General features: G+C 33.7%; 1 long non-coding RNA gene across 1 annotated transcript in view; it reads left to right on the forward strand.

Moving 5' to 3' along the window:
• Positions 1 to 11,322, forward strand: part of LOC140324192 (uncharacterized) — an 83,081-nt gene that overhangs the window by 38,293 nt on the left and 33,466 nt on the right. The window contains exon 3 of the long non-coding RNA XR_011919508.1: positions 2,231 to 2,313. This is a non-coding gene — a long non-coding RNA (uncharacterized lncRNA). The remainder of the gene's footprint in view (positions 1 to 2,230; positions 2,314 to 11,322) is intronic.

Consider the following 11,322-nt stretch of genomic DNA (forward strand, 5'->3'; position numbering starts at 1 on the left):
ATCACATACTCCTCTAATCCTCTTCTGCTGCACACATCCTTAGTGTATGTGCTGGGGACGCTGAGAAGGATATTTCAGGTGGAAGAGGTGGCTAAAGAGAAGCTGTGGATGCCGCAAGCTGCAGAGCAGAGGGCAGACAACTAATTTATTTCCTTTGCTGAAGTGACGTGGCTGAAGAGAATAAGGAAGGCCTGCTATACTGTGGTGACACACAGTGCAAGATTGCTGGCCAGATAAACCTTTCCAAACAGTGAATAAATACATCCATGGTGTGATTTTGTTCAAAAAATTATAAAAAGGTGGAAAGTAATATTTTTTTTAATACTGTTGGCCACCAGTAAATAATGATGTGACCTCATGTAAAGTTTGTTACAAACAGCTTTACTTCTGCAGTTCTGATCCATCAAACCAGAGACACATTCAGTTTCAGGACTTGTCAATAGGTGTCACCCAAGTATAAACCAGGATTCTTTTCTAATGGAATTCCCAGATCAAAAGATTTCAGTTTATACTCAGGTATACATAGGAAATAAAATGGTAAATATACATTCCTCAATATTACAGGTTATATGCATTTTTTTACTCAGTTTGAAAAAAAGATAATTTCTGCAACCCGAATAAATGTTAGAAAGTTTTTGTAAAAGTAAATGTAAACGATCAGTGTTAACATAAACCCATTAAATGTCACTGAATTATGAAATCCATGATCCTCATATTATACTGTCCCCCTATTAGACTAGGAAGCTACTTGTGTTTATTTACAGAATTGTGATTTAAACTAAAATTCTAAAAACCTAGGACCATATAAGAAGCAAACTTTTTTAATTAAAAAGTGAAGAGCTGGCAAGTTATATTTATGAATTAATGTCCAGTAATTAAAAAAATAATCCTCTCCTCAGCCTAAAATAGGTGATACAATAAATACATTAGGTAACAAACAGCTGTGAAACAATGTTAATACAGTGCAAAATGTAAACACTTTTTAATTAATATGGAAATATAATAATGCTTTTTTTTTCATGGCTGTATTATTCTTTCACTTAACAGCACTTTACTATGAATCGATTGTCCAACAAATGTATAGCCTTTGATTTTGCAGTCTGAAAAGATAGATATTGGTAATAAGCAGGGGAATAAAAAAGGACAGAACATTCTCAACCTGTGTTTCTGTACTGAGCTCAACCTAATGGCTACTTTCCCAGAGCCTTGTGGACATTTGCCAGTTTTCCATGCCATCATGCAACAATAGTGTGTAATCTTAGAGGTTTTTTTATACTTTGAAAACATATTTGATTGTTTTTTAAGTTTACAGGTTCTGAACATAATATAATATAATATTTTTTTATTGTCACAGTGGTTTATTTTGTATTTTTTTCAGGTTCATGCATTGAATAAAATAAATGAAAATCAATCCTATTTTACTTCTAATGGGTATTAGCAAAGTAGGAAAAAGTTATGGATAATATTATTAACGTATTTAACAATATACTATGCACTGTGGTACAGTGAATAAGGACTTCAGGTGACAGACCTGCATACACATAGGTTTCTTTGAGACCTGAAAGTTATTTCAATTCTTCCCTCATAATAAAGGGTTGAGAAAGGCTGGTCCAAGGGGTAGGAGAGAAAAATAAACAATAGACGGGGGGAATATAATGATGTGTAATGCTTAAGAAAAAGAGGGGGGTAGGGCGGTTTGAGGAGGTGGATTTTAAGGCTTAGGTGGGAGCAGTACTAATGGACCAATGGAGGGAAGTTTGGATAGTTGGGCTAGCCATGGAGAAACTTCTATATCCGTGGCTGGGAAAAATGTCAGTGTCTGAGATGTATACCCTTTATATCTGGCACTGTTCCACAGTCAAAATCCTGTAGATCAACCATCTTCCTCATTCTAATGTTTGAACACAAGGTGAAATCTTTGACCATGTCTACGTGTGTTTTCAGCCACTTAATTTACTATTTATCCATTAACCAGGAGCAGGTGTACCTAAATTAGTGACCCTTAGGTATAGGTAAACTTTTTTATTTATTTGTCTTGAGTTTTGTTCTAAAAAGCCTGAGTAGTTTAAAGCAACATATTTCTTCTTTTCGTATGTAAGTCCCCCACCTCGCTATGATAGCTGATTACTTTTTTTAATTAATAAATATATTGCCTATTTTTAATTTTGTCTACTGTTGAGTTGACTGTAGAGTGTTGCTGTAGGTTAATGAATTGTATTTAATTTTGCAGGTGTATAGCACATTTCATCTCCTGTGAGTATCAGTACAAGCAAACGTGGACATGGAGAGTTTTACATTATGAACATAAAATATGTAAGTACATCTTTTATAATGGTAAGCATTTCCATTTGTTGCCATCATTTTTTAGGTGCTTTATTATTGTGCCTCTGAAATTGCTGTACATTTATGGTAATACCTAAGCAAAGTCCAACGTATGAATATGATTAAAAAGGACATTTATTTCACTTAATGCCCAATTTAGAAGTTGCAACTAGTTTCATTGTTGCCTCTTTGAAGCTGAGACTTGACCCATTTGATATTCATTAAAAAAAAAGCATTTCATAAACTGCTCAAAAGACGTGGGAGTCAGTTTACTAAAGGAGTACATTTTCTCACATACAATAAACTTGTGTTTACTCCCCAAAAAAATTCAGCAACTTCCCATGCACTCCATCAGATGTTTGATTAGCAGACAGTATATCATGGGGAAAAAATACTCTTTTTTGTAAATCAGTTTCTTAGTTTAGTAATGTTGATTCTAGGAAGATTTTCCTTTTTGTGTGTGTTTTGGGCTGAATTTTGTCATAGGTTACTGACGTAACTGTAATATTATTATAATTATTCATTTATTAACCTCAGGAAATAAACAGTTTTAAAAGTAATAATGTCATGAGAAAAATATCTGTGCAACCATTTCTGACCTCCTGAAAATGAATGTTTCCTGGCAATCACGCTGACCCTCTTTCTCACCGACCTTGAACATTTATGTTAGTATTCACTTATCAGCTTGATTGATGTTAGAATATGGCTTTTTCAGTTTTGGGTTTAGTTGAATTTTAAAGTCAAGGGTCCTTAACTTTAACTATACATGGTTTGTATTGAAGAATAGTAGTCAGCACGACAGCCAGGTAACTGGCCTTTGTCAATAGAGAATTCAATCAATAGCTGTATTATAAAAGGAGGGATTTTTTTATTTCATTTCCATTTTTTTCAGTTCAAGTAATACAACTTTCTAGCAGCTTCTATTCCTAGATGTTTTATATGCAGAAAATGTAGGCAGTCACCTATGCTCTCTGACTATAAAGAGAGTTTCTGCCGCATTAACATCTCATATGCCTATTAGCTGAATATACTTGAAATAAAGGTTTTATTGTGAGAGACAGGGCATATTTTCCCATAAATACAGTCCTCGCCAGTTGTGCCAGCTATCATGTATAAGCCATGTTAAGCCTGAATTACCAGCATAAATAAAAGCTTGGACAAGTGAATCAATTGTAATTCTTTGAAATTCTATACAGGTATACCTTTTTTATGTATGTTGCAAGGAAATTATTTATTTGAATTGAAAGTCATTATATATCATTAATATTATTGCAAGTGCATTTAGCTATTTTTTGGATGTTTCATTGTGTTAGAAGCTTTGTGTTTTGTTGTTGTTTTAAATGTAGGTTTGTATACTCGCAATTACAGTTACTTGCATTGTAAGAAGAAGCAGTAAGATTTTAATTATACATTTCTGGTGCTGAGTTTTGGGTTAATGCCTGCCCATTTTGTTTTTTTTGTATGGTTTGCATTAAGGCAGCTAACTATAATGAATGGGCCCCAATAGAAGTTCCAGCCACAACTCCCCCATTGTGCTATTTGTCTTTTAGATGGAAGGCGAAAAACCCAGCACTTCTGGGTATGGGGAAACACGTGACCCTTTTTTGTTCTGTCCATACCAAATTTGATGAGTTTCCTTATCTTGTTTTGCTTGAGGTTTATATGGTTCCTTTGCTTTGTGTCTGCTCTGTAAATTAAAATAAGTCAGCATTATGCAACATATTATATATTTAATGGCAGGCTTATAGTAATATGAAGTACAAGGACCTCTTTCTAAACATAACCTATACTTCATTCCTAAAGTTGCAAAGTTTACTTTATTAGTGCAGATATCCCCACCATATCATCATATTGCAGATGGAATCTACATACAGGCACGTTTAGGATCCATTTCTGAAATATAAACCTTGTTTTGATGAAAATTGCTGTCACTAGCATTCATACATGCTGCTGTGTCACTACAGTTACCCTGTGTTTAGGTTCCATAAACAACTCATACACAAGGCTGCCCGGCAGTGATCAAACAAAGCTAATGTTCCAATTTTCTTAAAAGCTGCACATTTATATACAAGAAAGACATTTCTTTATACGGAGGCCTTCAGTATTGCCCAACAGGTTTATAATACGCAGGTGTCAGATTGCAGCTACTTCAGTAATGCTGACAATACCAGGTTTATACAGGAGGTATGTGATGTTAAAGCTAATTACATACATGATAACATTGCTTTGTCTGTTATAAAGTAATCTGGTCTACAACAGGTTCATTGTAATAATGTACTACTCTGGTAACTTTTTAAGCATGTCTTTGCAGGGTGATGCAGTTTTAACAAGGTTATACAGGCACAATGACTGTACAAGTAAAAAAACAAAGATAAAGTACAGTCATTATGCAGTTAGGTTAATTGGCTTCCCACTAAATTTGACCTTAGACTGTTTTTAAAGACGTATGACTATGGTAGGGACATTAGATTGTGAACCCCTTGGAGGGACATTTGGTAATATGACTATGGACGTTTTACAGCATGTTGCTGTTATATAAATACTGGCTAATAATTATATATTTTAGGAAAATTAGCATGGTGTTATTTTCTATATGTATTGACATGTCCATGCATTGCATGTTACAAAATGCTTTTATGGACTAGTCCTAATATAAGATTGAGCCTTCTTTATGTTAAAATGTTATTGTATTGGTCGAGAAGAAATGTAATAATTCTGATCAGAAATGATCCAATAAAACCTTTTGAGACATGAAGCTTGATATTCAGTCTCTAGGTTTATACAAAAGTTCATCAATACTTGGAACATACCTATACAGGCTGCTCAGGTATTCTTCTTTATTGTTCTTCTCTCTCAGTCTACTGGTCTGGTTATGTCGATGTAAAGCCAAGCATTCTGTATGCAGCTTGTATTATCTTTTGGTGATAAAAGACTTTCTAGTTGGTATTTGTTACAACAATAACCCAAATGGCAAAGTCTGAAAATGAGGTTTCTTAAACCATGTTGACATATGGCCAATATTTTCCATGTCTTGAATTTGTAGGTGTGTGAATAGTGTTGTTATTGGTTTTGTATCTCTTTGATTGGTGGAAAGTCTGTGTGGCATAGTACCTGCTGTTTAACTGTGATAAACACTGATGTCATTTTTTTGTTTTTGTTCTTTTCATCTACTTTTTTGTATCTAGTTTTCTAAATGTATCTCTCTATTCATCTATATCTATCTATATTTTCCAGCAATAGAGAACCCATATAGATTGGCATTTTAACAGTGGGGAATGGGTAGGCTTAGTTAAAAAAATACCATATATATGTTCCTGGAAACACAAGAACAAAACTTAAAAGAAAGTAAATTAATAATCTTATGCACAGTTACTTTTGGATATCTTTTCAATGCAATATAACTGAAACATTAAAATACTGGAAAACTGAAGGATTTGTTTTTTCAAATCATCAAATGCCACTAACATTGTAGAGGTGAACAGATTTTTTTATTTTCATAATAATACATAATATGTCTTTTTAATAAACCATACACCTATCTACCCTATATATTATGAAGTATAATCTAAAACTGAAGACATTAAGAATTATTTTTTAGTGCTGCCATAGACAATTGCTTGTTCAAATGATTTGGTACAATATGGTTTTATTTAACAAATTGGTAAATATTAACAAGTATGAAAATGTTTTTCTTTTTATGTTTTAGAAACTGTATTAGTTCTTGGCATTTTTGTTTGGGTTAATATTTGAATATGAAAGGATTTACTTCTTTAAGCTAGCAGGTGGCATTTTTTTCCTATTTGCATGTATTTGCCAGGCTATTCTTTGCTGGTAAAAAAGAAAATGTTTCCAAAAGCTCAGAATACAAGCACACCTGAATAAGAAAAGAGACAATTTTCCCTTACTTCCTTTTTTAATGATTCTATATAGGAGTTTAGTTAGCTAAAGACAGTAAGAGCTTAAAATTGAATAAATGTACCCCAAACCATTTTAGTTTTCTTTAAAACAAATAAATAAAATAGGACACTTCAAACACATTCTAAATAAAACACTTTACATAGTTTTCCTAAATCTACATGCCAAATTTGTATTTATAGGGAAAAAGGCTTTAAAACATGACCTCAAATAAATATGCATATGCATTGTCATTGTGTAGAGTAATTGTTTTACTGCAAAGTTAAAATTTAGGAGTTTTTAGGTTTTTTAAGCTTTGTAACAGAGCCTGAATTCCACATTGCAATCATGTATAATTTTATATTGGACAAGTGAAGTTTGCTTCATTTTAAAAATATTACCAGGACCTGTATACATTATTTAATTTATTGAATGGTGTGTAATGTGTTCATTCATTATGCTCGGATTATTTGTAAGCAATTGCAGTTGTACTGTGAGAAGGAACAGGTTTCTGCTTAACGACAGTCACATTTAGGTCAATACTAATTTAGTTTTTCTAGAAATTGCCAGGTATTTCCTTCAATCAGAGTAAAATTCTGTCAAATCCTCTGCATTTTGGATAATAAGATAAACAACATTTATAATGTCTATATTGTAAAATGATGCTGAATGTTTTTTTTTTACAATAAGCACCATTTATATGCATTGTAAACAAATACTGAATAGATGAACCTTAAAGAAGATGTTTGTAGGAACTACAGGTAGTGAATACTTTAAGGTGAAAATCTTTTCAAAGTGAAAGCAAAACAGATGCGTTCTTCCTTTATGACACCAGTGTGGTGCTGCATAGATTGCTTTATTGTTTGATGAAAAGGATTTATTATTTTTATTTACTTACTGTTGTGATTTATATATTTATGTGTTTGTATGCATTAATAGTGGAGCTGTTAATTATATTCTGGTAAGAATAGTACAGATTCTATAAAAATTAAAGGAAACAAATGGAATTCTGCCCATAGAAGCTAAGCAGATAATTTCCATCAAGTCAAATAAAAAATGAAGGTAACAATCAATGTGAATAATATGTACACTTTCTTTGCTTGGTTCCTAAAATATACCTTGGACCACTTTGTGATAGCTATGCATTTTCCAGAGCATTCTTGTGAAAGTGAATGTAAGGGAAAACTGTAATGTTAAACAAAACTTTAAAGCTAAATGTTTTAGGAACATATATTAGTTGTATTGTAAATATACATACAAATAGAGTGCACTGTGTCATAACAGAATCTTTCTGCCTTTTGGATTTTTTGGTCTGAGTGATGCCTTAGAGACATTAGATAAAACATGAGTCTCTGCTCATTATTATATGTAAAGCTACGTACAAACGTCCAATGGCTCTCGTCCGATAATCGTCTCAGGGCAGATATCGGACAAGAATCTGGTGTGAGTACAGCGCCCGTTGTCCATCGCGCAAACGACCATCCTGGTGGATCCATGGACGACGAACAATCTTAATGGTAGCAAAGGGGGTTAGCGCGCAGTAGGGTGCCGCTCTGTCGTTCTCCCCCTCCTCCTCTCCATAGAGCAGAACGGTGCTGTATTTACAGCACTCATTCATTTCATCTTGAGCTATTAAGCTTTGTAAAAAAACAAAAGCACATCAGGTCAGCAATTTCAGAAGTGTTAGTTTTAGCATACACTTTAGTGAAATACTTCTTTGCAGTAGTGTTCAGCAGAGACTTGAACAGAATGTTTTAAATAAAAATCTCCTTTATTAAAGTTCTCCAAAGCTAGAGAAAATAGCACTTTCATCAGTAAATCTGGGTGATCTGTCATACTTGAAACAGATCTGGTCCAGACATCAAAACATTTGCTAGCAAATAGCAAATTACTTTGAAGAAATCCATTTCAAGTTTGCTGGATCACCTAGCTTCACTGATGAAAGTGTATCCTCTCCAGCCTTGGAGAGCTTTAATAAATCAGGCCCATTGTCTATATATTGCCACTCAGTTTGCCCAAGTGCAAGTTGTCTCGCCTTCTGTTTTCAGATTGTCTAGTGTTCTTGAGAACTAGTATGTTTAACATAAATTTGTCCCCCTTAGGCAATTTTTTAGTAAAATGTTTGTTTTCTATATATGATGGACTATAAATTGTACCTTGCACCTTCATCATGTCAAACAACACATTTAACCTCATAGTCAGTTATATGAATACCAAGAAAACTTCTATTTGACTCATTTCATGTCCACGTAGCCATACTAGGCTCATTTCCAAATTATATTAGTTTCAGTTCACAGTAGGCTAAAACATATAACTGCTTTAAAGAATTCAGTTTTGGGTGGTTGGTGATGGTTCTAGGGTGTGTGCAAAATCACATCTACCGTTGCAGGCTTATATTCCATGCTGTAAAGTTCCTCCAGTGATCCCACTTAGATCTCACTGGTAATGTTGCAACTACCTGTTGTTTGGTGTTAGCACCAGAGACTTCAATGGGAAATCTTACTGACACCTACACATAAGGGACATATGGTTGCTAAGACAAGATCAGCAGATAAAGAATAGCGCTGTATATAAACAATGGGATAGAAGCCGCATTTCCATAATATATCATTTAAGATAAAGCGGTCTTCCAAATACTTACATTTTTATCTATGGAGGTTAGAGACACTTGGAAAGTAGTTATTGTTATGCCCCTTCCCCAGGCACTTTTATTGTATCTACATTTTCTAACAACTCATTTTAGATATTTAGACATTGACATTGTAACATGACTGTGGAAAGACAGAGAACCTCATTCAGTAAACCTCCCCCCCACCCCCCCTGTAAACGTGAATATGCAAACACCATGTTACTACACTTGTTACTACACTATGTCACTTACACCATGTTACTACACTAGACTTTAAAAACCACCTAAATAATCATACCATTAATATAACAAATCCCAATTAACAAACCAAATAGGACATATCATTATTATAACATTCCCCTAAACACTTTTCTTTGGTTACCAATCCTCCCCTTTTCACTAACCCTTTTTGGAATATATGCCACCATGATATGTATGCTCCCAGCCAGATCCACACCAAGCTCGCCAACAATATCACCTCTAATTGCAGTCCCATCCTATGATCATTCCATCCATGACTATTTACCACATTTTGGAGATTCCACACCAAAGGTGGATCTTTCACCCACTGAAACCACTATCCAAACTTACGTCCTTCAAGGACCTCACCGCAACCCACTAACCTTCCCCAAAACTCCAATGGGTGGGTGGGAAGATTTTCCCTCACTCTTCCCCACCACTGATAGATCCGTTCCTCTCTATTCCTTGCTTTTTTGGCACGTTGTCTCGAAACGTGAAATGCATCGGATATTACGGTTTCATGTATGTGATCTTCTAGCTATTGTATTTGTGGATATTGCTTTGATAAGATTGACTTTTTCACCAATTAGGTGCTATGTGTCTAGTGCCATTTAGTTGGCCAAACCATGTGATCCCTGCATTTTAAAGGGATCCTGAATATGTACAATTTGCATTGTATTATGAGAATTTATTCATTGAATACAATACTTTGCTTGCCAAAAAAACCCTATCTTTTTTTTTCTGTTTATTGATATGGTTCAGAGTTGGCAGTACCCTTAATTGGCAGTACCCTTAAAGGGATTACCCTTACCTGTATATGTTTGCTGGGGATCACTCTACTATTATGATATCGCTTTTCCTCCTATTTTGACATGATCATTTTAATTTTCCCATTTTTTTACTTACAATAATTTTTATTGTACCCTAAACAGATTATTTTAAATATCTTTAAATATCCAGTTTGGATTTTGTTTAAGGACATACTGCACATGAAGAGGATATCCCGGTTTTCATTTTCAAAGTTCATTTCTCAACACTCAAAATTCGAGCTACAACTTATCGTATTCAAGTTTTAGTATACTATGATTTCTTTAGACATTAGCTGGGCTGTAATACCCAGTGAGCTGTCACCGTTACAGTAATTTGTTAGTGAGTAGTGACTCAGTGGGGTTTTTGGAGGAATTTCAACTTGACTCGTAAATTAAACCTGACCCATAAATTTATATTGTATAGATTTGAACATTAGATTGATATATTTAAGGCTGCTTTTTTTATTCATAAAACCTGTATAAATTACTGAACTGTATGCTTCCAGATGGTTCATGCATAATCTGATAAAAGTAATTTGTGGTACACGAGTAACACGTTACACTTTGTGAAACCTCAGACTTCATTGGTGTGTCAAGGCAGTGTCTTTACCACAATAGAGCTTGCTCAGTGTTCAGCACACTTTGTTCCAAGATCTGTAGATGGCAGAAGCTCTTTTTTTGGTCAGTGACATTTACTGGTAAGGGATGCATGAATTTCCTTTAAAATAAAGTTAGATGGTAGATGGTCTGATAGAATTTTTTTTAGCAATTTGAGATTATTTGCTTTTTTTGTTTTTGTTTTATACTTAAAGGAATTTCAACTATTGCAATTCACCTAAACTTTCTGTCATTAAATTACTCAGTGATGTAGTCAGTTGATTGTAATCTTTTTCTATATTTTTTTTTTTCTAGCCTGGAAAGACTGATAGCTTGAGGCTTGTTACAGGCATCTAATAGTAATATTTTCTAGTACTGCATCCATATAGCTTAAATATTGCCACCTCTCCATTTTCATAAATTTACAATAGTACAAAGATAGACTTAGCAGAGTTTTAGATAGTAACTGTTAAGGAATTCCTGTTGATATATATGATTTTTTTCTAGGAAATCTATTTGATCTTACTTAATGTCATGCTACTGAAGAAAACATCTTATAATTGTAATTGTTGTAGGACTTATATTGTAATATACATATGCTGTTCATTAATAAAAGATAGAAACATAATTTCACATACCATCCTCAAATTGTGTTTCCATTTACAAAAGCCATTGTAGACCTTATTAACCTGTTAAGTTGCACTATACTGTATGTAAATTGTTGTACATACAATATTGTAACTACATCGATTTACATATTTTCATCAATATACGAGTCCTTTTGTAAAAATAAGATAGACCTTTTATTTTATTATTATTATTAATAATTTA

This window comes from Pyxicephalus adspersus, chromosome 2, assembly GCF_032062135.1.
Source record: "Pyxicephalus adspersus chromosome 2, UCB_Pads_2.0, whole genome shotgun sequence".
Classification (NCBI taxonomy): Eukaryota; Metazoa; Chordata; class Amphibia; order Anura; family Pyxicephalidae; genus Pyxicephalus; species Pyxicephalus adspersus.